This window comes from Podarcis pityusensis (genome assembly GCF_964106645.2).
Source record: "Podarcis pityusensis genome assembly, chromosome: 8".
NCBI lineage: Eukaryota > Metazoa > Chordata > Lepidosauria > Squamata > Lacertidae > Podarcis > Podarcis pityusensis.
Window position 1 is genome coordinate 13,683,983 of NC_138033.1, and position 25,723 is coordinate 13,709,705.

At 42.7% G+C, this 25,723-nt stretch overlaps 1 long non-coding RNA gene across 3 annotated transcripts in view; it reads left to right on the plus strand.

Moving 5' to 3' along the window:
• Positions 1 to 24,779, plus strand: part of LOC308484548 — a 410,132-nt gene extending 385,353 nt beyond the window's left edge. Inside the window, exons 1-5 of one of the 3 annotated variants that reach the window (XR_013989965.1) lie at positions 7,255 to 8,326; positions 16,232 to 16,354; positions 18,523 to 18,672; positions 19,386 to 19,532; positions 24,345 to 24,779. This is a non-coding gene — a long non-coding RNA (uncharacterized lncRNA). Of the gene's footprint in view, positions 1 to 7,254; positions 8,327 to 16,231; positions 16,355 to 18,522; positions 18,673 to 19,385; positions 19,533 to 24,344 lie in introns of those variants that run through there. The other 2 variants (XR_013989964.1, XR_013989966.1) reach the window with 2 other exon arrangements.
• Positions 24,780 to 25,723: the final 944 nt, after the last annotated feature.

The following is a 25,723-nucleotide window of genomic DNA, read 5'->3' on the forward strand; positions in this document are numbered from 1 at the left end:
GAGGGTAAAAAGAAAGAAATATTGGAAGAAGTGATTTAAAAACCTGGAAAAGATTCAGAGGTGTTAGTGAACCAAGAAATTGAATGAAAGATTAAAATGTTAAGGCAGATTTTTTTTCTTTTAAAAAAGCGAACAAATGAGGAAAACTTCTTGCTTGGCAGTTAAAAAAGAAACATGAATTGAATGCAATAAATAAACTGAAAGTAGAAGGAAAAATAATTGATAACCCAAATGACATTAGACAACAATTTGTAAAATATTATATAGAGCTATATCGAGCCAGTAAAGAAAATAAAGATGGAACTGGAGAATATTTATTTAGAGCACAGTAAATTACCATAGATTCCAAAAGAGTAAATCAATTATTTAAATGCACCAATAATAATACAGGAAGGGCAACAAGAAATTAACCAATCAAAATTAGGTAAATTGCCAGGGCCAGATTTATCAGCAAAATATTATTTAAAAACTACAGGATTTTCTGGGACAACTGTTGAAGGATGAAGGATGTAAAAGAGCTAATTCATCAAGATCAAGCTAGCTTCCTTCCTGGCTGACAGATGAAGGATAATATAAGGAAAATTAATTGATACAATAGAGTATCTGGAAGTCAGGAATGAAAAGCAAGCAGCTTTGATGTTTGTGGATGGAGAGAAGGACTTTGATAACGTGTCATGGACCTTTATGGGGGGGGGGGGGATATGGAGATGATGAATTTTGGAAAATCATTCCTAAGGGGAATTGACACAAGTTATGCAGACCAGCAGGCAATGTTGATAGTCAATAATATAGTATCAGAAAATGTAAAATTACAAAAGGGACAAGACAGAGTTTCGCCCCTGTCACCATTACTGTTCATTTTAGTATTAGAGACCCTGGTGAGGAATATAAGATCTGATGAAGAAATAAAAGGTATAACATTTGAGTGCAAAGCATATAAGCTGAGAGCATTTGCAGATGACCTTGTAATGACCGTAGAAGACCCATTGGCAAATGTACCAAGGGTGCTAGATAAAATATCTGAATTTGGTGAGGTAGTGGGATTTAAGATAAATAAAAATGAAATGAAAGTACTGGTTAAAAATATGACAGAACAACATAAAAATGAGTTACAACTAGCAACACAAATGACAATTGAAAGAAAGAAGGTGAACTGTTTGGGGGTTTGGTTTGGCAGCTAAGAATATAAATTTCTTTAAGGATAACTATGTATGGAACTATGGAAAGAAATAAAGGAAAATATGGATGTTTGGGGAAGGATGAATTTATCACAATGGGGAAGAATTTCAGCAATGAAAATGAATGTATTGCCAAGAATGTTATTTTTCTTTCAAACCATACCCATAGTAAGTGGAGCAGAACACTTTAAAACGATGGCAAAAAGATCTTTCTAGATTTATCTAGCAGGGGAAGAAACCAAGCATTAAATATAAATTATTAACAGATGCCAAAGAAAGAGGTGGATTTTCAGCGCCAGATTTGAAGTTATATTATGAAGTGTCCTGTCTCTGCTGGCTGTGGGAGTGGATAATTTTTTTAAATACATATATTTTAGACCTTGAGGGTAATGATAATAGATTTAGATGGCATGCATTTATTTGGTATGAGAAGACTAAAGTGCACAAAGGGTTTTTAAATCATTTGGTATGGAAATGATTTTGGAATGGAAAGGGTTTTCTTGCGTGTGTGTGTGTGTGTGTGTGTGTGTTGCTTTGTGGCTGGTTAGCTGTTCTCCCTGTGCAAAGGTCAGAGGGGGCAGGGTTTCTGTTGAGGCAGGTGATTAGCTGTGGGAGGAGCTTATCAGAGCTTGCAGGGCAGCAGTTAAAGAAGGAGCAAAAAGGGTTTTATTGTGTGTGTGTGTGTGTGTTTCTTTGTGCCTGATTAGCTGTTCTCCCTGTGCAAAGGTCAGAGGGGGCAGGGTTTCTGTTGAGGCAGGTGATTAGCTGTGGGAGGAGCTTATCAGAGCTTGCAGGGTAGCGGCGTGCGCAGTTTGATCCATCTTTTAGATTTAGGGGAGCTAGTCTCAAACGTTTGTTGGGGGAGACCTAGGTTTTTTTGTGGGGGGAGTTATTTGTCCTGTCTTCACGCTTTTTATGATGGAGGACCGCTGTAGCCACCCCCAACGACACGTTCTCAAGATGGCGGGGGAGGGAACAGCTGCAGTCGCCTGCGGTTCCTGTGCAATGTTTGCCATCTTGCCAAAGGTTGCAGGCAGCTTTACCTGCAGCAATTGCATGTTGATTGCCGTCTTAAAAGACAAAGTCCAGCAACTGGAGGAACGTGTAGCTACGCTCCAAAGAATTAGAGAGCTGGAGCTCTTCTTGGAAGCAACAGAGCACACCGTCTCCACCAAGGAGGAGACAGGGGACTCCCCTGAGAAGGAGGCTAGTTCACCAACACAGGAGCCAGATATATGGAGAAACGTGACTCAAAGAAGTAGGAGGCCCAGGGTTCACTCTGATTGTTTAGAAATACACAATCGCTTTGAGGTCCTCTCCCCTAGCATGGAAGACGAAGAGCAGACTCCATTTGAGGATCTCTCCCTCATTACAGTCGATCAGGTATATGAAGACGAGCAGCAAAGTCAGTCCTCAGGGAATGTGCAGGCGACCTTGGAATGGACAGCTCACGGAAGAACCCCGACCAAACCTAAGAGGAGGCGTGTAGTGGTGATAGGGGATTCCCTACTGAGGGGAACAGAAGCAGTGATCTGTGGGCCTGACAAGATGTCTCGGGAAGTGTGCTGTCTCCCTGGGGCTAAGATCCAAGATGTAACTGAACGACTGCAAAGAATCATAAAACCCACTGACAAATACCCCTTCCTCTTGGTTCATGTGGGAACCAATGACACTGCAAGCAATAGCCTCCAGAAGATCAAAAGAGACTACGAGGCTCTGGGCAGGAAATTGAAGCAATTAAATGCACAAACTGTCATCTCATCTGTCCTCCCAGTTGAACGACGTGGCCCAGGGAGAGAGGGGAAAATAGTGGAAGTGAACAGCTGGCTTCGCAAATGGTGTAAACAGGAATGGTTTGGATTCTTAGATCACGGACTGCAGTTTCTTGAAGATGGACTTCTGGCAAGCGATGGGCTGCACCTCACAACGGTTGGGAGAAATGTTTTTGCCAAAAATCTCAGAAACCTCATCAGGAGGGCTTTAAACTGACTAATGTGGGGGAGGGAGACAGTGCTCCTGAAGGTAGGAGTCTATCAATTGATGAAGATGATCATCCAAATGTCATAGACCAAATGAAGCAAACAGCATGCAGACCTAGTGGTGGGAGGAAAAAATCCTTAAATAAGAGACACGGGGGAATGATTAATGGACTACAATGTCTGTACACTAATGCGCAAAGCATGGGAAATAAACAAGATGAGCTTGAGCTCTTGGTACAGCAAACTAAATATGACATAATAGGCATCACTGAAACCTGGTGGGATAAGTCCCATGATTGGAATGTAGTAATGGAGGGATACAATCTATTTCAGAGAAACAGACCAGACACGAAAGGAGGAGGAGTAGCGTTATATGTCAGGGATGTGTATACCTGTGAAGAAATCCAAGATTTAGAACCTCAAAGCCAAAGTGAGAGCATTTGGGTCAAAATGAAGGGAGAGAAGAATAACAGTGACCTCATTGTGGGAGTTTACTATAGATCCCCAAGCCAAACGGAGGACATAGATGATGCCTTCCTGGAACAAATGGCCAAGCATGCAAAAGGAAGGGAGATAGTAGTAATGGGGGACGTCAATTACCCGGATATTTGTTGGATGTCAAACTCAGCCAAGAGCGTAAGGTCAAACAAATTCCTCACTGGCCTTGCAGACAACTTCATTGTCCAGAAAGTGGGAGAAGCAACAAGAGGAACAGCCATTTTAGATCTGGTCCTAACCAATGTTGATGACCTGGTTAGTGGGGTAGAAGTGGAAGGATCATTAGGCGCGAGTGATCATGCTCTTCTGAAGTTTACTATACAGCGGAAAGGAGCAGCCAAGCATACTAGGACTCAATTTCTTGACTTTAAGAAAGCCGACTTCATAAAACTTAGGGAAGTGCTGGGTGAGATCCCATGGACAGTAATACTAAAAGGAAAGGGAGTTCATGATGGCTGGGAGTTTGTTAAGAGGGAGATAGTAAAAGCACAACATCAGGCAATACCAATGAGACGGAAACATGGAAGGTGCCTAAAGAAGCCAGGGTGGCTATCTAAAGCACTTTTAACTGAGTTAAGATTAAAAAAGGATGTGTACAAAAAATGGAAAAGGGGGGAAACCACCAAAGAGGAATTCAAACAAATAGCCAGCACGTGTAGACACAAAGTCAGAAAAGCTAAAGCAGAGAATGAACTCAGGCTTGCTAGAAAGGTTAAAAGCAACAAAAAAGGCTTTTATGGGTATGTTCGTAGCAAAAGGAAGAACAAAGAAACAGTGGGGTCACTCAGAGGAGAAGATAGTGAAATGCAAACAGGGGACACAGAAAGGGCTGAACTCCTCAATGCCTTCTTTGCCTCAGTCTTCTCCGATAAAGAAAACAATGCCCGACCTGAAGAATTTGGAGCAAATGATTCAGTAAAGGAAACACAGCCCAGAATAACTAAGGAGATAGTACAAGAATACTTGGCTAGTTTAGATGTATTCAAGTCTCCAGGGCCAGATGAACTGCATCCAAGAGTATTAAAAGAACTGGCAGATGTGATCTCAGAACCACTGGCAGTCATCTTTGAGAATTCCTGGAGAACAGGCGAAGTCCCGGCAGACTGGAGGAGGGCAAATGTTGTCCCTATTTTCAAAAAGGGGAAAAGAGAGGACTCAAATAATTACCGCCCAGTCAGTCTGACATCAATACCAGGGAAGATTCTGGAGCAGATCATTAAGCAAACAGTCTGTGAGCACCTAGAAAGGAATGCTGTGATCACCAATAGTCAGCATGGATTTCTGAAAAATAAATCATGTCAGACTAACCTGATCTCGTTTTTTGACAGAATTACAAGCCTGGTAGATGAAGGGAACGCAGTGGATGTAGCCTACCTTGATTTCAGCAAGGCATTTGACAAGGTGCCCCATGATATTCTTGTAAAGAAGCTGGTAAAATGCGGTCTTGACTATGCTACTACTCAGTGGATTTGTAACTGGCTGACTGACCGAACCCAAAGGGTTCCTCTTCATCCTGGAGAAGAGTGACTAGTGGGGTGCCACAGGGTTCTGTCTTGGGCCCGGTCTTATTCAACATCTTTATCAACGACTTGGATGATGGACTCAAGGGCATCCTGATCAAATTTGCAGATGACACCAAATTGGGAGGGGTGGCTAACACCCCAGAGGACAGGATCACACTTCAAAACGACCTTGACAGATTAGAGAACTGGGCCAAAACAAACAAGATGAATTTTAACAGGGAGAAATGTAAAGTATTGCACTTGGGCAAAAAAAATGAGAGGCACAAATACAAGATGGGGGACACCTGGCTTGAGAGCAGTACATGTGAAAAGGATCTAGGAGTCTTGGTTGACCACAAACTTGACATGAGCCAACAGTGTGACGCGGCAGCTAAAAAAGCCAATGCAATTCTGGGCTGCATCAATAGGAGTATATCATCTAGATCAAGGGAAGTAATAGTGCCACTGTATTCTGCTCTGGTCAGACCTCACCTGGAGTACTGTGTCCAGTTCTGGGCACCACAGTTCAAGAAGTACACTGACCAACTGGAACGTGTCCAGAGGAGGGCAACCAAAATGGTCAAAGGCCTGGAAACGATGCCTTATGAGGAACGGCTAAGGGAGCTGGGCATGTTTAGCCTGGAGAAGAGGAGGTTAAGGGGTGATATGATAGCCATGTTCAAATATATAAAAGGATGTCACATAGAGGAGGGAGAAAAGTTGTTTTCTGCTGCTCCAGAGAAGCGGACACAGAGCAATGGATCCAAACTACAAGAAAGAAGATTCCACCTAAACATTAGGAAGAACTTCCTGACAGTAAGAGCTGTTCGACAGTGGAATTTGCTGCCAAGGAGTGTGGATGGAGTCTCCTTCTTTGGAGGTCTTTAAGCAGAGGCTTGACAACCATATGTCAGGAGTGCTCTGATGGTGTTTCCTGCTTGGCAGGGGGTTGGACTCGATGGCCCTTGTGGTTGAAGTCCCCCATTACTACTATCTCCCTTCCTTTTGCATGCTTGGCCATCTGTTCCAGGAAGGCATCATCTCTGTCCTCCGTTTGGCTTGGGGATCTATAGTAAACTCCCACAATGAGGTCACTGTTATTCTTCTCTCCCTTAATTTTGACCCAAATGCTCTCACTTTGGCTTTCAGGTTCTAAATCTTGGATCTCTTCACAGGTATAAACATCCCTGACATATAACATCACTCCTCCTCCTTTCTTGTCTGGTCTGTTTCTCTGAAATAGATTGTATCCCCCCATTATTACATTCCAATCATGGGACTTAATTGATTGGTTGCAATACCATCAATTAAATGATGTGTTTAACATTGATAAGAAAAATGGGTTTAGTAGGGAAATTTCAAGGTTTGAAAAAGAAAACAATGTGAAATTACTTTCCAAAATGTATAGTTGTTGCTAGAATGGCATACTATAGATGAGGAAGTTAAATCGTTAATGATACAATGGGCAAAAGATATTGGGCACAGTATTCAATTTTCATCTGGGGAAAAGTTATGGAGGGAGGACTTAAAATTAACAGCATGCTGTGCATTTAAGGAGAACTATATGAAAATGATGTAACACCTACAAAATTAGCAAAGATGTATAGAACTACTTCAAATATATATTGGAAGGGTATAGAGAAGGAAGGCACATTCTACCACATGTGGTGGATGTGCAAGATAACAAAAAGATTCTGGGAAATGATATATAATGAGCAGAAGAAATGTTTAAAACAACGTTTGGGGGGAGGCAGAAGCTTTTTTACTAGGAATTTCAGATGTAGAGATAACAAAGGAGCAGAAATGATTATTTATGTATGCGAGGACAACTGCGTGGATACTACTGGCCCAAAGATGGAAAAAAGACGAAGTCTTGACCAGGCACGAATGGTTGATGTAGATGATGGACAACACCAAAATGGCAAAAATGGCCAGGGAAATCAGAAACCAGGACATAGTAACTTGGGAATGGGAAAAAATATACAATTTACTTAAGAGAACACTGTAAAGAACTAAAAACTTTGACAGGATTTGAGTAACGCTTGCAATGTACTAAAAGCCAAGGTAAAAATGGATTATTTTAAGAAAAATAGAGAAAATATATGATGCAGTAGAAAATGTTTGATAATGGAAACCATGGAGGGGTGGAGGGAATCCTAAATGTTGATGATTGTGACTAATGCTTGAATTCAAACAAATTGTGTAAAACTGAATAAAAAGGATTTTCTTTTCTTTTTTAAAAAAAGAGAGAATAGCCATGTTTGTGTAGCTCCCTAATAGAGAAAGCTCCACGGCCATTGCTGGCTCTAATAGAGACCTTCCTCGTAGTTGTGTAAGTGGCTGATTCATACCTGGCACACTCGGCCATTGGCACATTCAACTCCTGAGGTCTCACTTCATTCTTTTCACCCTCTGGAAACCACGTCGAAGACAGCAGGATCAGTTTTGCTGCTTAAAGCCTCCATTGCATCCACAGCCCATTCTACACTTTCCAGCCTTCTTGGAATGGATCTAGTATCCAGGCTTTTCCTGAAGGAGCGTCTCCACCCCACCCACAATTCAGCCCAAACACCGAGATCTAGTTCTGAGGGCCTTCTGGAGGTTTTCTCACTGTGAGAAATGAGGTTAGAGAGAACCAGGCAGAGGGCCTTCTTGCGAGTGGTACCCACACTGTGGAATGACTTCCCATTAGATGTCAAGGAGATAAGTAATTATAGAACTTTTGGAAGACATCTGAAGGCATTTTGAGGGGCTATTTTGTAGGTGGCTTCAGGGCTTTTGCCCTTGCCTATTTGGCTCTAAATTGCTTTCTTGAGTGCTTCATCATTTACATTGTAAATTGTAAATTATCTATATCAAAAAAGAAATCTTAGAAGTGTCTATCAACAACTAATGAGATCATAGATAACTCCTTCACTGAGCTTTGAATTTCAGTATGTTCCTCTTTATCTTGGTGGTGAACAAACAACACCCATTCCCGGACCTCACTGAACCATTTGTTCCCACGTGTTGTCTGCGACATGATATCATGGCCTATAAATAACTCCACATAAGCCTCTACCTGCACCAATTCCCTTGTTGATCCATCTCTGCTCTGAGTCTCCTAATCTTTCCAGAATGATGAAGGCACTCCTGAGCGCATGCCTCCTCTTGGTCCTGCTTTCTCCAGGTAAGATGGGGAACATTTAATTACCTTTAGAGGACACTGAAAAGAACTTGCAGCTTGGTAGAGAAGGGGAGTTAGCGCGAACGGCAATGGCGGTCCTCTTCTGAACGGGAGAGGAGGCTCCACAGACAACGGGTCGTCCGCTACGGCGAAGCGGAGACCCACTCCGGAAAACCCCAGGGAGCAAGAGCTTGGGGTCTTGAGGCTCGGTGGGCGCCTTGAGCGACCCTCCAAACGCGAAAGGAACCCCGTAAAGGGCTCCGGAGCGTGGAGGGGGGTTGCGGCACTGAGAGCTGCTTCACAGTCTGTGGAGCGAAGCCGCGCTGCTGCTGCCGGTGAGCGCTGATCCCTTTTCCTGTCAAAATTCGGATTCGGATGAAAAGCAACTTATTCGTGAGTAAAGACTGAATCACTCTAAATTAGAGACTTTAAATGAAAAATCTTAATTTGCTTGAACTTGGCTGAAAGCGGAGAGACGTGGAAACAGGAAGTCCGTCTTCCGCAGCCATTGAACTTGAAAAAAGCAACTAGTTGGAGGAGTGGAGGCTGAAAGAAAGAGATTTTAAACTTTACAGATCTAAGCATCTACTGAACTTGCAACTTAAAGTAAAGACTTTAAGTTAAAGATTTGGAATTATTACTTGCACTTGACTTTCCTCCTTTTATTGGATTACAAATTAGAAGGTGAAACCCAGAGTCCGGAGCTGCCTGAGCATTGAGAGATTGAGCTGTCAGTACTGCAGATTTGGATACTGTATATTGGAACTTGCAACAATCTGAGGGTATTGAGACCTTTTAAATTTGAAACATTCTTTTTGGAGACAAATAAGCACTGTCTGTAACAAAGTGATCATTTATAAACTCTGCTAAACATTTGTATCTGAAGGTTCTTGGATATTAAATTAGACTCTGAAAGACATTTTAAGCTCCCTCTAGAGGATTGGATTAAAACAGTGACTTTACATGTACATTTACTTTCGATTCCCTTGTTGTTTGCTTGCTCTGGGCCTTTCTATTCCCATGGGAATAACTCAGTGTGACCTTGACTGATAGATAACGTTGGAATGAGTGGCACAAGAAAAAGAGGGAGAGTTAGACAAACAACTTTAACAACTCTAACCTCAGCCTCGCAGACACGTAGATCATCTGTACCTACTTTGCCCTCAGAAGTAGAAGTTGAAGAAGTTGCCTTGTCACAGGCAAAAGAGGGAGAGGGTGAAGCAGAGCAGTTACAATTGGAAGATATGGCCTCAGGAGCATCTGTTTCTGTTCTAGACAAAATCTTTGAAAAATTGGAAGCTTTGGACAAGAAAGTAGATGTGCAATCAGCAAAGATTGACAAAAATACAGAATGTCTAAATAAATTAACCATACAAGTGGTACAGAATACACAAGCAATTGGACAGTTAACCGAGGCCTCAGCAGAAAATCGGAAATTGGCTGAGGATACCAGACAAAAATTGGAAAATTTAGAGCAAGAGGTAAGACCACTCACTAAACAAGTTGGGGAACATCAGATTTATCTTTCTATGATAGAACTGCGAAATCGTGAGAATAATTTGAGGATTAGATCATTACAAGAGGCAGAAGAAGGAAATCTAACTGAGTTTTTGACCAAAGAATTCTCCAAGTTCTGGAATTTGGAAGAAAAGGACTTTAAAATTGTGTCAGCTTTCAGACTTGGAAGATTCATAAAGAAGGAGAGGCCCAGAGACTGTTTGATAACATTGAGATCAAAGGAGGAAAGGGATAAGATTTTGGGCCTACATTACGGAAAGTCACTGGAGGTTTTGGATAGAAGAATTGAAATTTATAAAGATATTCCAAGACAACTGCTGGATCTCAGAGCCGCCTATTCTGAACTTGCTAAACTACTAAGGAGCAACGCAATTCCATTCAGGTGGGAATTCCCCCAAGGAATATCTTTTACCTTTAGAGGGAGAAAGGTTAAAGTTAGAACATTGGAAGAGAGAGACAAATTTTTGGCTACACACGGAGAGGACCTTCAAAAAGGAATTGAATTACCCTCTGGGCCTGGGGCAACGCCAGCATCAACACCAGCACCTGGGGAACCTGAAGTTTCAGAGAAGATACCACCCCTGGAGAAATAACCAGATTAATCCAGGATGTCTCTGCAATTGCTGAGTTGGAATATTAATGGTTGTAACATTCCGGGAAAAAGGAAGAAAATATTTTACATATTAAAAAAAGAACAATTGGACATTATCTGTCTACAAGAAACACATGTGACGAGGCTCCATAGAAAAGTGTTAATAAATAAAAGATTGGGCCAGGAATTTGTATCGTCGGATAAAGTTAAGAAGAGAGGCGTGGTGATATATGCAAAAGAGAGCCTGTCACCTAAATTCTTATTTAAAGATGAACATGGAAGAATTTTGGCTATTGAGATACAATATCAAGGAGAGAAACTGTTGATATTAGGAATCTATGCACCCAATGAAGGGAAATCGGAATTTTACAAGAAGCTGCAGGAGACAATGCTGGACTATCTGGACTACAACAACATCATAATGATGGGAGATATGAATGGGGTCGTATCAACTAACATGGACAAGTCACAAAGTCAAAATGTTACAAAAGACGGCAGACTACCTAAAACCTTTTTTGAAATGACTGACAATATGGATTTGATTGACATCTGGAGGACAAAGAACCCACTAGGAAGAGAGGGAACATTCTTTTCTGAAGCCCAACTGACCTGGACAAGAATCGACCAAATATGGATTTCTAGAGGCCTGGCACCTAAGGTCAGAAAAGTGGAAATCTGCCCAAAGACCTGTTCCGACCATAATGCAGTAAAGATGGATATGACACTACTACCAACTGGATCCTTTAGATGGAAGATGAATGACAATTTGTTCAGAGATCAGGAAATTACCAAGAAGGCCCAAAAAGTTTTGAAGGATTATTTTGAGATAAATATGAATACCACGGTGGAAAAAAGAATCGTCTGGGACGCAAGCAAAGCTGTAATGAGGGGATTCTTGATACAACAGAATGCAGTAAAGAAAAGAACACAAAATGAGAAAAAAGATAAGATCTTGGATAAAATAAAAGAATTAGAGAAGAAATTAAGAGTGAATCCGAAGTCACAGCCAACTCTGAGAGAAATTAAACTTTATCAAACACAATATTCTAAACTGATAAATCAGGAAATTGAATGGAAGGTTAAATTAATGAAACAAAAAACGTTTGAGTCGGCGAATAAATGTGGAAAACTGCTAGCTTGGCAGTTGAAGAGAAGACAAAGATTAAATACGGTTACAAACTTAGAGGTTGATGGAAAAAACATTCAGAATCCAGTGGACATTAGAAAGTGTTTCCAGAGATATTTCAAAAAACTATACACCCAAGGGCCGCAAGACGAAGTTGAGATTAAACAATTTTTGGCAAAAAATGGACTATCTAAATTGTCACAAGAAAATAGGACAATCCTGAATTCTAAAATAACACGACAGGAGATTGAACAAGCCATTCAGAACATGCAACTCGGCAAATCTCCAGGGCCAGATGGGCTGACTTCCAAGTACTATAAGACATTAAAAGACTATTTGATACAACCTCTGATGGAGGTCAGCAATGAAATTATGGAGGGGAAGAGGGCACCGGAGTCGTGGAAGGAAGCGTTCATCACATTAATACCAAAGTCGGAAGCTGAAAAGACACAACTTAAGAACTATCGTCCCATATCCCTTCTAAATGTGGATTACAAAATATTTGCAGACATTTTGGCAAGTAGATTTAAAAAAGTTTTAAATGAAGTAATTCATAAGGACCAGGCCGGCTTTCTCCCAGGTAGACATCTGTTTGCTAATACAAGGAACATTATTGACATTTTGGAACTTTTGCAAACAGATATAAATACAAAAGCAGTTTTAATTTTTATAGACGCGGAGAAGGCCTTTGACAATATCTCCTGGAAATTTATGATGGGAAATTTAAAAGAGATGGGAGTGGGACGGGGTTTTGAGAATGGGATTGAGGCGATATATTCAGAACAGAAAGCTAAATTGATAGTTAATAATGTGGTTACAGAAGAGTTCAAAATTGAAAAAGGGACACGACAAGGTTGCCCTATCTCCCCTTTGTTATTCATTTCGGTTCTGGAAGTGCTATTGAATATGATTAGAGGGGATCGGTTGGTGGAAGGAATTCAGGTCGGACAGAAACAATACAAATTAAAAGCTTTTGCAGATGACCTGGTTTTGACCCTGCAGAAGCCAGAGCCTAGTACGAAAAGAGTATTACAACTGATTAATGACTTTGGTCGGGTGGCTGGGTTTAAATTAAATAAACAGAAAACTAAGGTCTTGGGAAAAAATTTGACTGATACAGAGTCAGAACGGTTTCAGAATGAGACGGAACTTAATGTGGTTAAGAAAGTAAAATACCTAGGGGTAAACATAACAGCAAAAAATCTAAGTCTATTTAAGGACAACTATGAAAAATGCTGGACAGAAATTAAGAGAGACTTAGATAGTTGGTCAAAACTGAAACTTTCTTTGTTAGGCCGAATTGCTGCTATCAAGATGAATGTATTGCCAAGGATGTTGTTTTTATTTCAAACACTTCAGGTTTTGGACAAAAAGGAGTGCTTTCAGAAGTGGCAGAGAGATATTTCTAAGTTTGTCTGGCAGGGCAAAAAGCCCAGAATTAAGTTTAAGATACTGACTGACGCAAAACAAAGAGGGGGCTTTGCCCTGCCAGACCTAAAGTTGTATTATGAAGCCGCAGCGTTCTGCTGGCTAAAAGACTGGCTACTTCTTGAAGACACTGATGTGTTAGATCTGGAAGGGTTTAACAATACTTTTGGATGGCATGCATATTTATGGTATGACAAGGTTAAAGCAAATAAGGCCTTTAAGAACCATATTGTCAGAAAATCACTGTTTAATGTCTGGACAAAATATAAAGACTTGCTGGAAAATAAAACACCAAGGTGGCTTTCACCTCTGGAAGCTAAGGCCCGAAAAAGACCCAATATGGAAGCTAAATGGCCAAAATATTGGGAAATACTAGAAAAGGATGGAGACAATTGGAAATTGCAGAGTTTGGAGAAAATGAAAGACAAAGTGCGAGATTGGTTACATTACGCTCAGATTAAAGAAGTTTTTAAAAATGATAAGAAACTAGGGTTCCAGGTGGAGAAATCGAAACTAGAAACAGAATTGTTAGAACCAAAGATTAAGGTACTTTCAAGGATGTATAACTTGCTGTTGAAATGGAATACACAAGATGAAACGGTTAAATCGGCTATGATAAGGTGGGCACAGGACATTGGGTATAATATCATGTTTGAGGACTGGGAAAGGTTGTGGAGTAATGGATTGAAATTTACTGCATGTAACGCTTTGAAAGAAAATGTAATGAAAATGATTTATAGATGGTATATGACCCCAGTCAAACTTGCAAAAATTTACCACCTGTCGGATAATAAGTGTTGGAAATGTAAAGAGTGTGAGGGAACGTTCTTCCACCTCTGGTGGACTTGCCCTAAAGTGAAGGCGTTCTGGGAAATGATTTATAATGAATTGAAAAAGGTATTTAAATATACCTTCACTAAGAAACCAGAGGCCTTCCTTTTGGGTATTGTCGGCCAAGGGGTGGCAAAGAAGGACCAGACATTTTTTATGTATGCAACAACAGCAGCAAGGATACTTCTCGCAAAACACTGGAAAACTCAAGATCTACCCACACTGGAAGAATGGCAGATGCAACTGATAGACTACATGGAACTGGCTGAAATGACCGGCAGAATTCGTGACCTGGGAGAAGAGAGGATTGAGGAGGATTGGAAGAAATTCAAGAACTATTTACAAAAACATTGTAATTTGAGTGAATGCTAAATAAGATGCTAGACCAAAATAACTGAGCACCACTAAATTTAGAAGTTTTTAAGAAAATAAGTAAGACTGTGAAAATTTAACTCCCTTTTGAGAACTATAAGGTTATGAAACATAGAAGGGATATAAGAATCTAAATAAGATGATAAATTGCTGACAAAATGTTATAACGATGAAAGTGGGAGCGGGAGATGTGAGGAAGTCCAAAGAAAATGTGAAACTATGTTAAGACAAATGTTATATTGTTTATTATGTCTATTTCTATTGTAAAACCCAATAAATTGCTTTTAAAAAAAAAAATAGAAGTGCAGATCAACACCCCAGAGAGCAAGGAGGGCAGGGTTACCAAGAGAAAGTAGCAGAGAATTAAGTCATGAATATTTCTTGTGTTGTCATTATGATGGGCCCGACGACTCTTTTTCCCCTGGGCCCATCCTGTCACTTAAGTATAGTGCACCCAACTCACCGAACACCAATCCCACGGATTTCCACAGTCTACCTCAGATTATCTTGTAGGGGATTTGCGTGAAGTAAAATTTAATAATTAGGAGTTTCGGGCAGGATTTGCTCAAATAAACAATAACAATTTTATTTAACAAGAAAGTTTATGACACGAGTAGATAAAACTGAGAATACTTCAGTCTACAATGTTATTTCACGTCAAGGTTTCCTCAGTTGTTCACACTTAATACTTTGGTTCTTAACAAGGTGGTACTTTCTGTCAGTTACACACCCCTAGACAACCCTGCTGTTGAGGCACTCCAAGGTTTCACTGGTTTGGGAGTCTTCTCTTACTAGAAGAATCTCTCCCCTCCTGACTGGAATAAGTACACTGTCTCTTTACAGCTTCTACTTCTCCTGTCTCAACCTCAGCCCCCCAGTTAATTCCTGGCCTAAATGCTCTTACAGGACACCACACACTGTCCTTCACACTAAGCTCAGAGACTCCTTTCTCTAGCGTGTGATATTTTCCTCAGAGTGGATGTTTCTGCCCAGAACCAACACTCCCTCCCTATCTTCCTACCTATCCACCCAACCTCTCAATCCCAACCTACTCCAAAACCTCCTCCCAACACTCCCTCCAAAACGCACTCCTTCTTTCTCTCCATATTCTCTCCTTTTCAACTCCCCCTCCTGGAACCTTTGCCAATCAGATGGTGCCATACATTAACCATTTTCTGGCATGGGAAAAAGAAAAAGGAAATACTTGGGGACCCAACCTGCCCCAGCAAAAACAAACTTTTCCTTCACAGTCATCCAGATAAATGATGTCATAGAGATAAATTATAAATACCTCACAGGAATCTTCCGAGGATTAAATAGGGAGGGAAAAACTATGTACACAGCCTTGAGATTCTTGGAGGAAGTGGATGCAGATAAAAAAATAAATCGGAAAAATAGAAACTGAAAGTAAGTTAAATTGATAGATTGGTTCATCCCTAGTCCAGGATCCTGTCCTCACACTGGCCAACCCAATGATTATGAAACAACACTCTGGCTTACTCTGAGTTCCAGCAACTGATATCTGAAATATGCAACTTTTTATACTGGAGGTAGTACATAGGCATCATGGTTAGTAGCAGCTGAGAATCTTATTTTCCATCAATTTGTCTAATTCCCTTCTAAAGCCATTCAAATTAGTGGCATTGACTACCTCTTGTAGAAAATTCCATAGTTTAATTGTGCTAAGATGTAAGTTTGTAACCAAACAGTGGGAAGAAAATATATTTAAGTGAGAGTCTGGATGGGGGGGAAGGTTGGCCATGGGAAAGGGGGAGTTCACCTTCCCACCTCTTGGAAATAATTTAACTGGTATTCTGGGCAATGGCTTCAAGAGTTTTAATTAATGAGTGTTTTATTCATTCTATTCTATTAAAATGCTTTTAAAATTGAACCCCTTTTAATTTAGAAGTATTAATTGACTCTCACCTCCTCCTTTGTGTGTCACTTAGCAAACTGCAAAACCAATTAATAATAATGTTAATGATAATAATAATAATAATAATTAATAATTCATGAAGTAAACTTTTGCTTCTGTCTTCAGCATTACCTCTGCACTGCAGATATAATTATAACAAGACTGGAATGACATACAATAGCTATCTTGAAACAACTTGTGACTCCGATAAAGATTCCTGTGAGGCCAGTGTTCTGCGTACAAATATAAGTAAGATTTGCCTGATTTTTTTTGTCTTTTACTGTTTGATTAGATCCAGGTTAAGATAGTTGAACTTTAAGGGTTCTAATAGCATATAGAAGTCTACGCTGGGGCAACTCACCTATGAAAAAAGTGAAGTGAGGAAGCTGTGGCACTTCAGCTGTAGATGAATTAGAACTCTCATCAGCCTCAGCTAGCCAGGCCACCAGTCAGGGATGATGGGAGATGCAGTCCAACAACATCTGGAGGATCACAGCTTCCCATCCTGAAGTAAGGAATGGCTTACATTTGAAAATGGGGAATCTAACATCACCTGCTCACAACCAGTGGCTGAATCTGGGTGCTTATCTCCAAGCTTGGGGAACTTGATTTGCATTAACTAGAAATCCCCATTGACCCAAACCAATGGACTCCAATTTAGTTTTAGTTATCAAACGAGACAATAAGCCTAGAATATAACCTGAACATCCCCTTTGCCATAAATAACATTGAAATAGAGACTCCTTTCACAGATCTATAAAAAAACTAATCAAAAGCTGAGCAATTGGGATGGGAAATGAAGGTGCTTCACACTTTCATGGCTCCCCCTCCCCCCTCAAGTAATTTTGAAATAACTCTCAGTGATGAAATGATTAGGAAGGAACCAACATTAAGGGAGTATTCTTGTAGTTCACCTATTAAAAAGGGTTTCCGTTACCCAGCTTGATTCAGTGTGGGCCCCTCCAACCTGATGAACTTCTTTCATACTTCAACATTGGTTAAGGTTGTTTTGATCCCCTTGCTTGATCCTGATTCACCCACCCCCTCTACCAAGAAGGACATGGGTGCCATTTCTGGTTCGTCTGAGGCGCCAAAATGCCTTGGGGCAATCCTGGGTGGGATGGTGGTGCTCACTTGACCATCTGTTCCAACATCACTGGTACATTCTTGGAGGGAGAGGGGCAAGTGGGCAGTAAGGCTGATGCAATGCAAGTGTCTTGCCAAGTGTCTTGCACTGGGCAACAGGAGTTCAGGGAAGCATTTCCCCCACCCTACAAACTGTTATGATCGACTAGCAGAGAGAGTGCAGTGTATGGCACATGTATTGTCAGATGTATAGAAGAAGGCATGAGTCCTCGTGCTTGAAATTTGATGTGAAATGAAGTTCTGCATACATTCCAAATTTAAAGCATTATACAAATTAATTGCAAACATAAAAAAAGAGATTGGTCCTATGGATTAATGAGGCAAAAGACTACTGCTTGTGGCAGAGAGCTGAACTCATAAATGCCTGCAGAAGACTATTCTGTTCCACCTGGGCTATGCAGATCATTAAGAATAGATCTTTCCACACTGGTTAATTGATATCTATTGATTTACTTTTAATGTGGTTTTTCTTGTATCTTTTACCATATTTTTCGCTCTATAGGACGCATTTTTCCCCCTCCAAAAATGAAGGGGAAATGTGTGTGCGTCCTATGGAGCGAACGTAGGCTTTCGCTGAAGCCTGGAGAGCGAGAGGGGTGGGTGCGCATCGACCCCTCTCGCTCTCCAGTCTTCAGGAAGCTATCCGCAATCCTTCAGAGCACGGTGGGAACTCCCGCCGGGCTCCGAAGGCTTGCGGACAGCAGCCTGCAGCCCGAAGCCTGGTGAGCAGGCTTTGGGCAGCTGCACAACTTTGTCTCCGCTCCAGGACCTGTTTTGGGGGCTGGGGGAAGCTCGGGCTTCCCCCACCCCAGCCCCGCGGCTAAAATCGAAGCCCCACGCAGCCTCTCCCGGCTGGAGAGGTTGTGCATGGCTAAAGAGGAATCCAAGACAGCCAGTGGGATGGATCCCACTGGCTGTCTTGGTTTCTTTGCTCTTTGGGGCTGGGGGGAGGGGAATAAAACTAGGTGCGCCCTATGGAGTGAAAAATACGGTATGTATGAAATGTATGAAAAACATTTTGATATTTTTTCCTCTTATGTTATAGCAGTGCACACGCATTTAAACAAACAAACAAACAAACAAACAAACAAACAAACAGCACCTTACTTTTGATTGCCAAATTTAATAATACTCTCCATATTGTTAGTTTGAAAAGGTCCTGATTCAGGCATCAAAGAAAATTGGAACCATTACAATGAATGTGCCTTAGGAGCAATGGTCCTGAATATTTTCCCCAGATCTAGATATTTCTTTCAATTTCTTTTTCATAGTAGAACTCCGAGCGCAACTTTTGAGTAAATGCACGTCATCCGACAATTGTTTCTCAGGCAATTACAGCTTCACTGCAGGGGATGGTAAATTCTTTGAGATGAAGAAGCACTGCTGCAACACTGAACTGTGTAACAATGCAACTCTCAGCCGTAAGTTTCTGTATAATTTTAAAATCCACAACATGTTAGGGCTTTGCATTGGATTTGGCCAAAGGCTGGATAGGTAGTCAATCAGCAGTACTCGGAGGACCTGGGCCTCATTCAAATGGGGTGAGACAGCCCCAGATGGCTATATGGGTTGAGCAGGTCAGCACTATTAGGGCCTCTCAAGGGGTGGAGAGGCAGGGAGGGCGAAGAAGCAGGCATGAGGAGAAACTGTGAAGAAGAGGGACCTACTGGGCAGCTACATCTCTGCCTGAGAAGGGATGCGTAACCTTTCCAACCAGGCCTTGCCTGAATCTGTCCCATTGTCAATCCTAAACCCAGACTGGGTCTAGATAATCTTTTCATCCAATAATACTTGCAGGTGCCCCACCAAAACTGTAAAGCCCTAGGGTGAATTACAATAATATAACATACAGGTACAAAAACAGATACAGTGGTACCTCGGGTTAAGTACTTAATTCATTCCGGAGTTCTGTTCTTAACCTGAAACTGTTCTTAACCTGAAGCACTACTTTAGCTAATGGGGCCTCCAGCTGCCGCTGTGCCGCCGGAGCACGATTTCTGTTCTCACCCTGAAGCAAAGTTCTTAACCCGAGGTAATATTTCTGGGTTAGCGGAGTCTGTAACCTGAAGCGTATGTAACCCGAGGTACCACTGTAAAACCATTAACATGCTCACTATACTTTTGATTTTGGCAGTTCCTGATCGCAACGTGCTGGCTGAAAATGGCCTGAAGTGCCCAGCCTGCTTCTCCAAAGGAACCACACAGTGTAAAAGTGAGAAGACCATCAACTGCCTTGAGAATGAGACCCAGTGTGTTGTTTTTAAAGGATCTCTTTTTAGAGGTAACATTGCTACTTAGACAGGGGAAAGGGCCTAGTCATCGGATGGGTCACACAGACTCACCCCTGTTCTCCTATGCTCCCCCTCCCTTCCCTTTCCCTTGCATATTACTAGAAATGTGAGAGGGTCCACATCTCTAACTGGCCCCATTCTGCACCCTTCCTTAGTGTTTTGCCTGCCTGGACTGTGTCCTTTAACTCTCATAATGCCACTTGCTTGTCCAGAAGAAATATGTTGGATTATGCCGGACAAGAGTGTAAACAGAGGCTAAACATGGAGCCTGGCACGCCTCCGCTTGCGCAGCTTTGCTGTTGTCCGTGCCGATCCAACGATCCTTCCTGCCTCTCTCTCTTGCCGGTAGCAGAGCGAACACAGCGGTGAGAAGCAATTGCAACAGTGTGGGTAATAATTCAGAGCAGACACAAGGCATTCCTTATCTTCTCTTGCCTTTAATCATGTAGAATAACACCATAAATTCAGACCTGGCGAGAACTGACACATTCTCCCTCTCGCATAGCGTCCCAGAGGCAGACTGAAACACTTAGCGTCAAACCCCTCCCTTAAGTGTTTCTAACCACGCCTCAGGAAAGAGACGTCACCAGAACTCTTTAACTCTGTGAGTTCTGAAACCAATAACACCCCCTCTCATCACGAATCCTGAGGGAAACTGTGAACCCCTATTTACAGACCTCTTTGAGTTCAACTCACCTCCCATTGCCTTTTGCCTCCCACTGGCATCTATCCCAGGCAATTGTTGAATCCCTTCCACACTCCCAGAATCACACTGTGCGAAACCAACCCACGCACTGGTGACCTGAAACCTCTCAGGTGGAACCCCCTTTGTGGTCCGAGTTGACCGCCGGAGCACAACCTCGGGTGCTTCTCCTGACCCACTGGGGTCAGCAAGTGTGTCTCCAGCAAGCTCAGAAGACTCCCCCTCTGACTTGCTGCGTCTTCGGGCCTCCTGCACTTGGCTAACAGGAGATGAAGGCTCACTCTTGGGTTCCCTCTTAACCTGTGGAGAAACCCACCCCTGTGCTTGACCATCATCAGCAACCTGGTCTTCAGCAACAGGCACCGCCTCTGCCTCTCCTTCCTCCCTTTCTTCCTCCCTTTCCTCCCCCTCAGAATCGGACAAGCATTCTGAGAGAAAATCAGAACCAACCCTAGGCTGTGACCAACCACCCTGCTCAAAGAACTCAGCATGCTTGCTGACCAGCAGCTTGGTCTGATCACCCTCTGGGTATGCAAACTTCCACCCATTTGTTGCAGGATCATACCCACAGAAGATCATGTCCTGGTACCTAGGACCACCCTCCTTCCGTTGCGCTGTTGGTATTGGCACTGAAGCCCTGGAACCAAACGAACGGAAGAAATGCACCTGTGGCTTCCTCTTGTGCAACAGAAAATACGGTGTGTCACCTACATCGTGATTGTAGGACCTGTTAAAAACAAAGCTGGCAAACTTCCAAGCCTCACTCCAAAAGCCCTGAGGCAGCCCAGAGTCGCACAGCAAAACCCTGACAACTTCAGCCAGTGTTTCACTCCTGTGCTCTGCCACGCCTCTCTCTTGAGGAGACTTTGCACCCGTCACCTGGTGACGAATTCCCTTTTCCTTGAAGAACTCCTTCAGAGCAGACCCAGTGAACTGTGACCCACGGTCGCTCCTGAACTCTTGCACTTTGGTGGAGAACCTTAGTTCCACCTCCGCAACCCAATCCTGGATGAGTTGCGCCGCTTCCCTCTGCGTCCTGAGAGAGAAACACCATAAATTCTGAGAAAAATCATCTGCCACTGTCAGCAGATACCTGGCCCCACCCAGACTCTCACACTTCATTGGCCCTGTAAGGTCTGTGTGAACCAACTCAAAAGGTTTTGTGGTTACCCTCTTTACCCCGGGAAACCTGCACCTTTGAACCTTGCTGCATGCCCTGCACACTAGGGATCCCTCACATGGTGTGATTTTACAACCTTTGGTGCAGCCTGGCAACCTCTTAACATCTTCCAAACAAGCATGAGACATTCTCTTGTGCCATATATGAACACATGAATCATGGCTGGGAACACTAGCACACTGCGCCTGTGCTTTCCCTGCATTCCCCCCACCCTCCAGAGGTGTTTCCAGAACAAAGAGATTGTTCTTGCATTCCACGTTGACAAGTTGTCTCCCCCCTCTGAAAATGGAACAGGTATCATTTTCAAAACAAATTTTGTACCCCTGCTTCGCAAGAGCAGGTATCGATAACAGGCAACACTTCATCCCTGGTACAATGAAACACTCCAGCTCCGCCTGCAAAACAGAAACATATACATTTGCAGCATTAGAAACTTTCTTTTTTGTCCCGTCAGCTAATGTAACAGTCATTCCAGCTGAAACAGCCCTGCAATTCCGCAGCTCCCCAGCAGCTGGCGTTCCAATGAGGTGATGACTCGCTCCCGAATCAACAATCCACTTTACATCTGTGTCCCTGCTGGAATTGTTTTTCAAAGTTGCCAGAGAAGCCGTGAGATGATAACAGTCTCCCTTCTCTGAGTCACGTCCTTCCTGCGACTTCCCACGCCTGCCCCCTCTGCTGGACTGGTTGCCATGGAAACCCGGCTGATTCCCATGGGAAACGACCTTGGAGACATCCTGCCCTGTCTCCCTTGCTCTCTGTGGGCAGTTGCGACGCAGATGGTCAGGAGAATATAAACGTAGCAGCGACGAGTGGAAAAACACTGGGGTGAGCTCTCAGCTAGCAAAGCTTCTGGGCCAGCTCCGCCCCCTCTGAAATGGCACTCCTCCTCGTCATACACAGTGGGAATTTTTCCAAACTGGCCTTTGGGCTTCTCTGCCCCCCCGACACCTCCAACAGCACTCCGTGAGGCTGTAAAATCAGGGCTTCTGGCTGAGCACTCGGCGTCATCCTGCTCCTGGCCTCCTGCTGAGCTTTGACACAAACCCCTCAGCACTTTCCAGGCTTCACAGGCCGACTCAATGCCTTCCAAATGCGGCAATAGCTTAGCATGTACGCTTGCTCTCAACATGCAGATCTCAGCTCTCATAGCTTTCTCTCTCTGCATTTTCTCCTACAGCCCTGTTGCCCAAAACCAGGCTCTCACTTTCCTGACCCAGGTTTCCCACGACTGGGTGGTGAGCTCCTCAAGCTTCTCAAGCGGAGCTTCAAGCACCTCTTGGTCATCTGCCATCTTCCCCCGGGGCCCAGCGTACTCACGTAAACAAACAGCAGCTCTCCAGCTCCCGGTCCAGCAGATCGGCTCCTCCCAGCTGAGCTTCTTCCAGCCTCAGAGAAACAGCTCCAGAGCTCCAGCTGGCCCCAGCAACTTTTCAGCTAGCTTGCTGGCTTCCCCCACACGTGGGACGTTCCTGCAATGCTTCAAAGCGTTGGCAAGCATCCATAACCTGTTGGATTATGCCGGACAAGAGTGTAAACAGAGGCTAAACATGGAGCCTGGCACGCCTCCGCTTGCGCAGCTTTGCTGTTGTCCGTGCCGATCCAACGATCCTTCCTGCCTCTCTCTCTTGCCGGTAGCAGAGCGAACACAGCGGTGAGAAGCAATTGCAACAGTGTGGGTAATAATTCAGAGCAGACACAAGGCATTCCTTATCTTCTCTTGCCTTTAATCATGTAGAATAACACCATAAATTCAGACCTGGCGAGAACTGACACATTCTCCCTCTCGCATAGCGTCCCAGAGGCAGACTGAAACACTCAGCGTCAAACCCCTCCCTTAAGTGTTTCTAACCACGCCTCAGGAAAGAGACGTCACCAGAACTCTTTAACTCTGTGAGTTCTGAAACCAATAACAAAATATTCCCCTTGGCTGGGGAGGGCGGGGTATAAATAAATAAAAATTATTATTATTATTGTTGTTGTTGTTGTTGTTGTTGTTGTTAAAAACACCCTTCTGAACAAAAGTAAAAAGTGCATTCATTGCTTCACCCCAGTTGCATCTGGATCTGTCCACCATTGGGTTGCAGTCGAGGACAAAATGTGTCCCCCTTGCTCAAAAAGCACATTTATTATGTAAAAGGCATGTAACAAGTTTTCTTAAATTCTGTGACAATGAGCAGTATCTGGCTAACTAATTCTGTGCACCAGAATTTCTGCTCTTGGAAACTTGTAAAATAAAAGGAGGATTCTATGGATGCTTAGATCACAGTGGGGCAATGAGGAAGCCTCAGTGGGCATCCAACCGTCCTGAGAGACAATGAAGTGCATCTCCAGCTTTTTGTTTGTGTGTCGCTGCATCACACTGTTGTCTCATGCCAGGTTAAAACACTCAAGGTTCCCACACCAGGGAGGGAGTGTTGTTTTCAAATCTTGCTGTGTGGCCACAGCATGTGATTTTAACTTGCCCAGGAGATAGCAGGGATAGAGTTCCTCCCATTTTATTGCAACTCAGCTGCACACAAGAATTTGATCTGCTTAATCTAGTTAATTAGGCCTGTTTTCAGATTCTCTACTTTCATTATATTTTATAAATATAATGTCAGAGGCTGGACTGAGGAGGAATGGAGGGGGCTGCCCCCTTCTTTTCTGATTTCCTGAGGCCTGACAGATAAATTGTTTATTAATAATCTTGAGACTCCTTTGGGTATGATGGCCATTCTGAATTACATATGAGTTTATTTTTATCCGAACTTCATGTTGAAAATTTTATTTATTCATGTTCTAATGAAATTATATTTTTCAGATTTCTTAAATATACACATTTTAAAACTAACTAAAATTGTCATTTAGCCTCACAAGCACAATCTCCTAGTACCTGGGTAAAGGACTAATGTCAACATTTCTTTCCTTTTCTTCTAGCCCCCAAACATCTCCCCGATTTCACGTTCCAAGGCTGTGGAACAACAGATTTTTGTGCCATCCACAGAAGAACACTTGGATCTGGGGGATATGTCCTTTTTATTACCCAAAAAAGATGCTATAATGCTTCAGGAATCTCACACCAGCCTGAACATGAAGGGTAAATAGGACAGTGTAGACCTCCTCCTTGTGCATTGCAAAATCCATGGCAGTGAGGGGGAACTGGAGGCCTAGTGGTGAAATCCTGGACTCAGGATCTGTGGATCTTTCTATTTTGCTTTTGGTGGGGGTAAAGGGAAGCAAGGGGCAGAGAAAAATGGGTCAAAAATGTGTGGGTTGTAGATTCTAACTACAAAGAACCCTCTAGTGTATCACTAACAAATAATTTTTATTATGATCATTACAAAACAAAATAAATGGTTATGGGAAATAAAATTTTCGTTCTTAGTTCTGTTTCAGATACAAATGCAATTATTATTTGTTGGTTTAGCTGAAGCAATTACAAAATATAAAATAAATAAAACAGGATAAACGCAGAATAATTTTTCCTCCTTTTAATCGTCACTGTAAAAGCAGAACAGACCACTTTTTCAGAGGTGTATGGGCACTTGTCCCTTAATAAAAAGTTAATCATATACCCAATCTATCTCTCAGTTGAACAAAACTTCTCTTAAGTCCTCATTGTTGTTGTTGTTGTTGTTTAGTCGTGTCCGACTCTTCGTGACCCCATCTACCTTAGCACGCCAGGCACTCCTGTCTTTCACTGCCTCCTGCAGTTTGGTCAAACTCATGCTGCTAGCTTCGAGAACACTGTCCAACCATCTCGTCCTCTGTCGTCCCCTTCTCCTTGTGCCCTCAATCTTTCCCAACATCAGGGTCTTTTCCAGGGAACCTTCTCTTCTCATGATGTGGCCAAAGTATTGGAGCCTCAGCTTCACGATTTGTCCTTCCAGTGAGCACTCAGGGCTGATTTCCTGAAGAATGGATAGGTTTGAACTTCTTGCAGTCCATGGGACTCTCAAGAGTCTCCTCCAGCACCATAATTCAAAAGCATCAATTCTTCGTTGATCAGCCTTCTTTACGGTCCAGCTCTCACTTCCATACATCACTACTGGGAAAACCATAGCTTTAACTATACTAAGTCCTCATAGATGGGACAAACCAGCAAGTAGTTGGGTAGATATTTAGGAACCTCTATCTCCATGTAGGCAAACCTTTTATACCTAGGGCATCCGGTGATAGCATCCTTCAAAAAAGACGGACTTCATACACTGGAGTCACAGAGCTGTAAATGCTTTCCCCCATTTGGTATTTGTGTGCTGGTTACATAGTGATGGTGTTGAATGTGTAGTTTGGCATATCAAGGTGCAGGATGGTCC